Here is a 6,323-nt window from a genome sequence, read left to right as displayed (position 1 = left end):
CGTAGCTCCAACAAACCTGATCAGGCAGATATATTTTACTGATATAATCATGGCTCCACCCACCACGCCTGTGGACCTATTAATGTTAAACTGAATCAGCACTTGTATCAGCACCAGCTGATCAAGAGCACCTGTATTTATGTGGATAACAAAAAAGAATACAAGGCGTCTGTTGTTAGATTGTAAACAAAGCGGATAAAAATGGCTGTCTCTCTCTAATTGGAGCGGCTTTTGCATTGGGAACAGAAGCCCCACCGGGGCGATTTTGACGTTATGGGCATTTTTGTTACCTCAACGCCTGAGACGAATCTAAATGAAGATCACTGTTCACGGCTTAGTACGGCAGAGCTAAACGGAACGATAATATGACTCCTTTCTCACCTAACGCTTATGTATGTTATCAACAACGAGTCCTCCAAAACAAAGGTGATAAAAAAAAAAGCAATTAAGTTAGATAGTATCCAATGAAAATGGCAGAATCTTAGACCTTATGGAAAAGTTGACCATAAAAAAGTATGACTAACCGTAATATCAATAATAACAGTTGTTGCTGCAATATTTCTTCCGAAGTATAAACTAATGAAGATTGCCTTTTGAAAAACACGAGCTGTTTTATATCGCAAACGACTGTTTAACAGAAGTAAATAAAGTGTTCGAATACCGAAGCTACGGGTTACCTCAGCGTTGACACGCTAAATTCTCTATTGATTATTATAGATCGTTCCTATAATGCCGCCAAATTCCTAAGTTTGCTTGCCAAACTTAGAAATACGTAATGGCCTGAGTTCAAACCCGAGCGTAGATAGATTTTGCTTTGGTTGAAGCCAGCCAGCCGTCTGAAGTAAGACCGGTCAGCTCAAGCACCGAATGTAAAACACGAAAGATTATATCGTGTATTATTATGGCACCCTTCCTTTATCTACAAAAATGTTCGTGGCACTCCGAAGTTTAAAATCGTGATACACGTGAAAGCATAAGGTTAAACAACCTGTTACTTCGCGAAGGTTGTTCAGAGCTCGATGCATTAGCAAATGAAGTTGCAATTTATCATAATCACGCATTAATGCTGGTGAGCAGTCGTTCTCAAAGTGAAGATAAGAACTAAAAGGGCCTTTTCTCTCGGTGCGACCTGTTGTCCTATCTACTAAATCGCTCTCATCATAATGGGTGCGGCTATTACTCGTCTGGTAGAAAAGGATAATATTTTTCGCTGTATTTTTGTTTCTGCAAGTAAAGCGAATCACTTGACTTCTTCTAATACCTTAAAGCTATATAGGACGTTATACAACACAGAAAAGGTATCTCCTTACTTATATGGGTCAAGTTATTTAACTTCTAATGAATCCGCTTACGAACCGGTCTCCGAATTATGAGACATTTATAAAAATCGAGGACGCTAGAAAAAAAAAAAAGGCATTTTTTAAGCGAGGCAAAGAAATTAATGTTTATGAATTGTATCAATAATTGATAACCCGCTCATTTTTCGGAAGACAGGAACAAAACAGCGTGTCCTAGGCTTATTTACTTCAAAGTATTATTATTTTTTGCCTACGATGGATCCTGCAACCGCTGAAAGCGTATCTACGCTAAACTATTAAACTAAGCGTTTTACTCAGAACTTCAAGTATTCAAGCTATTCCGTTGATGCAGTGCTCTATGAGACAACCAGGCAGAGTTTTCATATCTAAATAAATAACAAAATCTAGATATTATTGAAAAAGACCGAGGCCAGCTAGTGTTTTTACTATTTTACAGCGCCCGTGACATATATTTTTTTCTTGGTTCTACGGAGGTAGAAACACGCATTTGGATTTAAAAACGTATGTACGTCGGCCTCAAGTATATTTCTGGTGGAATGACGCTGAGCGTCGTATAGCTTGATTTTTTCGCGTGAAGGTTTCCATAAAGAGAGTTAATATCGTGCTAAATACCTGCCAACGAAAAAAGCGACCACCTTTGTTAAATACGGCTAAAAACAGCACATTTTTTTACAGATAATCCATGGAAAACTATTACACTGCAACAACTTTTTTATGGTCGTTCGTAATGTTTAAACACAACGAAACGAAAAAGGTCTCGAGCCCAGTTATTACAACGACGCGGAGAGCTACTAGTAACATAGTTGCAACTAGGTTTTAGCTGATGGCAAATAGCCCGCTTTAATATATACTGACCCGGTACACTTTTATCTTTTAGAATTGATAAGGATTATCGTATCTACTGCGAACGTAATTGCAGTACATATATACATTTCTAAAGCCTTGCTTGATTTACTTAATTTGATCAGCCACTGCTTTTTGTCAACTTTATCTAGTAAAATTGATCGACAACCTAGTTTTAAGGTGTCCTGGCCTGAACTCCGTCAGTTAACATACGACTAACGCTACTAATTTGATTGTAGAAATGACTACTTTGTAGAGACGAGCGGATGTACCTATGCGTGTGTACGTAAATATCGCACGGATTTGCACACCCTACGTACCCTACGCACATCCTACGTTTGCCTGGACAGCATCCATCTTTGAAAATTGTTTAGATTAGCAATGCATGGTACTACTGCGACAAGATATTCTGAACTCGACCAAGTGGTCATGATAAAAAAGCAGTATTATTTCAGCATCGAGCATGCTCGTACGTGCGTTAGACGAGTTATTAGTTGAAACGGTAGTGTTTGTATTATATGATGTGTGTCTGGAGGAAAACGTCTGCAAGTTCGACTACTCGATAAGAGATAACGGAACCATTTCGACAGCGGTACCAGAGAGAACTGAGGACTTGTAATATAGGAAGCCACTGACGGTATATTCAACGCTATATTAAAATTAAGTTTGTTGTGACAGATTACCTGTGAGCAATGCGGTAGCCATCTGTGGGGTGGAGGTGACGCCAGTTGCTGTGGAACCGATTGAACTGTTTGTTGTATTTCCTGTTGATCCGTAGATAGTGCAGCACTGGGGCGCCTGGGGTTGACCCGCAGCGCCCCCTTGGCTTGACAAGAAGAGCTCGCCACATCGATGCGCCTCGGCAGATGAACTTGGTGACAGTCCAACTCCCACTGGCGATCGGTGGCTCTGAAAGAATAACAATTTCAAGGACACAACAAAAACAGTATCGTTAATACAGAACACAATAGTAGGCTTCTGGTGAGCACCGATATGTGAATTTGAATAAATGTAATCCCTTCTATTAACTCGTTATACTTGGGTATTATCTTTGGCTATAGTTCACAATCAAAGTCCAAATCCCATATGAATACCATATACGATACATTGCTTGAAAATACATTTTCTGCTAACTATATATTCTTCCCATTTTAATGCCTTTTTTTTTTGAGGCAGTTATCCTGAGGTTTCCTTCACCTCCAATATCCTTTCTTCTACGCAGGCTTAATCATGATTGTACCTGCATATTAATAGTAATTATGACAAGCTATTTTACAATTAACAACATTGCTAGTGCACCATTTCACCGTTCTCATTCAATCGATGCACTACAGACTGTCTGTTTTTTAATTATTTCAAATTCAGGCGTATCCGCCAGCCAATTCAGCGTCTGAGACTGCATTTATCACAAGCATGCACTGCTTGCACGTACGTACTTGAATGTACCGTTTTAATACCAAGTCACATAGTTCATTGTGATCATTTTCGCTTGGCATTTGGTAGTGCTACTTTCAGTCACATAAATGCCGGTCTTCTGCTCCCTATGTCCTTCTCTCTGGATTCATTCAAAGCATTCCACAGAGTCCAGCTGCATGTTACCAAGGCCATAATGAGCTGCAGGCAGAAAGGCCTTAATCGGGTTGCTGTTGCTGGACGTATTTGTTCTAGCTGCATGGTCGAGATACTGAATGGCAATTTAGTTTCAGTTGGAGCCAAAGCTTATATTCGTAATAACCGATAACGAGAATCGCGTAATTTTTGTTGGTTATACACAACACTATATATAAAGTGATGTGTAGAGGTGCAAATATTCCTTTAACCCGCAGAATGCAGATTCGTTTGTATTATCCGATTGTTCTGGTGACCTTAAAGTAATCATTTTAGCTAAATGGAGGCTCCTAGTTGACGAAGAAGCCCGAATTTTCATGAGTTCCCGCGATCTAGGCAATTCAAGTCAGGGTTATCTTAAACTTAAAAAAATAAATCAGGCCACTCAAAGCGGCCTAATTTACAGAACCGCTCTATGCAGCTGTTCTATGAGTAACCCTTGGCATTTGCCGATTTCATTTTAAGGTACCCAGTTACGATGGTAAATAATCAGAGTACGAGAAAAACATCATAAATGAATTTTGCTATTGTTTGGAGTGTACCCGATATTCAAGTCGCCAGGTGATTTCAGGTCGCCAGTGGAGACCACCAAGTTATCACTGCGCTATCTCGAAGTGTCTTAGGGACTTGGAATTCGAATTAACCTGTCATCTCAAAGAGCTTGAAGCCCTTGTTTTACCTATCCCATCATTGGACTAACGATCATCTATAATCACAGCAGGTCTATATGACAATGGCATAGCACTTAATAGCATGACATGTTCAGCGTCCTCAGTTGTTAGCGTCTCGAGCAATGTCGGCGATTCTCTGACCGCGATCACGAACTGGGGTGGGGAGAAGTGCCAGGTACTTCACTTTGTTGGATGTGGGGATCTCCATCACTGGAAAGCTGGCACTGTTCCTTGAGTGACGCACCTCTAACCCGTAATTCCTACGTGTGTATGTCCGTATGTTTTTTTATAGGTAAGTATGCAATAAGGACAAAATAGCATAATTATGTTTTAATTGATGTCCTCCTGTTTGCGAACCCTCAGGAAAGCACATGCGTTTTAATACGATTGAACAAAGCACTTTTTCGCATCTCGCGAAGAGGGTACGATCGATCTGATTATTCTGTTAATACTTTCATGTACAGATCTGGCCAGCTGAAGCCGCATACACTTAAGTATGGTCTTCGTCGATTTATAACTTCATATAGCATAGCTTACCATAACGAAAAACACATATACAATGGCAGATCTTATACGCCACTTCCAGATGACACTTTTCTATTGTCTTACGATATGGGATATTCCTACGTTCCCGTGTTGCTTATAGTTTCTTCCCTCGTGGATTCTCTATTCTAAAAAACGAATAATAATTTGTATATTTAAAGGAATATATAGGAGTATATTTAATTTTATTTAGTATATCGTAATTTTGATGGCGACGTTCTATTCAGCTGGACGGAGGCTGTTTCTCTGGAGTCAGTTCTCCTCTGACCGAGATGTGACCGACCCGCGACACAGGATCTACCGACCGCTGTGCGTACGACACAAAATATAAGTGAGAGAAAAAAAAAAGAGACAAACTATCCTTGTTCTCCTAAAAGGACTTTTGATCGCTTCATCGTTGTGTGGGCATGAACAAAGGAATGACCCATCTTTATCCTACGGACTTCCATAAATTTGCGTGTTTACTTAGCTCTCTATTGAGTGGCTTTCTTTAAATAGATCGATAGATATTAAAACATAGTTGATCGGTCTGAATGGCTCTAAGAGAGCTAGGTACAGGAAGTTATTCGCAAAGCGGACAAAGGTATTATAAAAAAATATCTGTGTTTATTACTTAGTGAGTGTGTAGTTTTAGCCATGAATAGATAGCACTAAATAGTCGTGTCAATTTCAGATAAATTTCAATACGTTATCTAGCAGGCTATTGAATTTCAATACTGCTATAGAAAATGTACGCTGTCAATGGAGAATAATTTTATATAATAACACATGTACAAGGGATATTGTGTTTACTAATCACGGCTATTGCTACAACTTCATACAGGTAATTACAAAGTTCAGTGTGTCACTCCATGGGCCAGCATGTTCACATACACAGTAAAAAGAATATCTTGAACTTGGCCAGTACGGCCGTCATGGAATTATTTCGAAATTCTGCTAAGCACTCTACATTAGGATCCAATTTGCTTTTTAGATAATATACTGGCTTGGCCATAGTGTACACACGATATTGATTAGATTAGATTAATAACCGTAGTCAATCGTTGTCGCATCCTATATGCTTGAATCTCAAATTATTTATGTATCGTTCGTATATTAAAGCATAGAGGCCGATTTAGCTAGTTTAGAGAGCTCAAACGAAGTGTATCATGGCGAACGTGCGTACGTATACCATAACGCGCACTTGTACAAGCCAGAAATAAGCGATAACGAACTAATCGGGTGAGGACGTTCTGCCGGCGGCACAGCGGTCTCCTTCGCCTCCATAGACTCAAGGGACGTGGAGATTGCTGACACGTCGGCAACTACAGCTGTGACCAATAGGATACTAGCGCATACC

Source organism: Varroa jacobsoni, unplaced genomic scaffold (assembly GCF_002532875.2).
Source record: "Varroa jacobsoni isolate VJ856 unplaced genomic scaffold, vjacob_1.0 contig01550, whole genome shotgun sequence".
Lineage (NCBI taxonomy): Eukaryota > Metazoa > Arthropoda > Arachnida > Mesostigmata > Varroidae > Varroa > Varroa jacobsoni.
Note: the sequence above shows the minus strand (reverse complement) of the source record.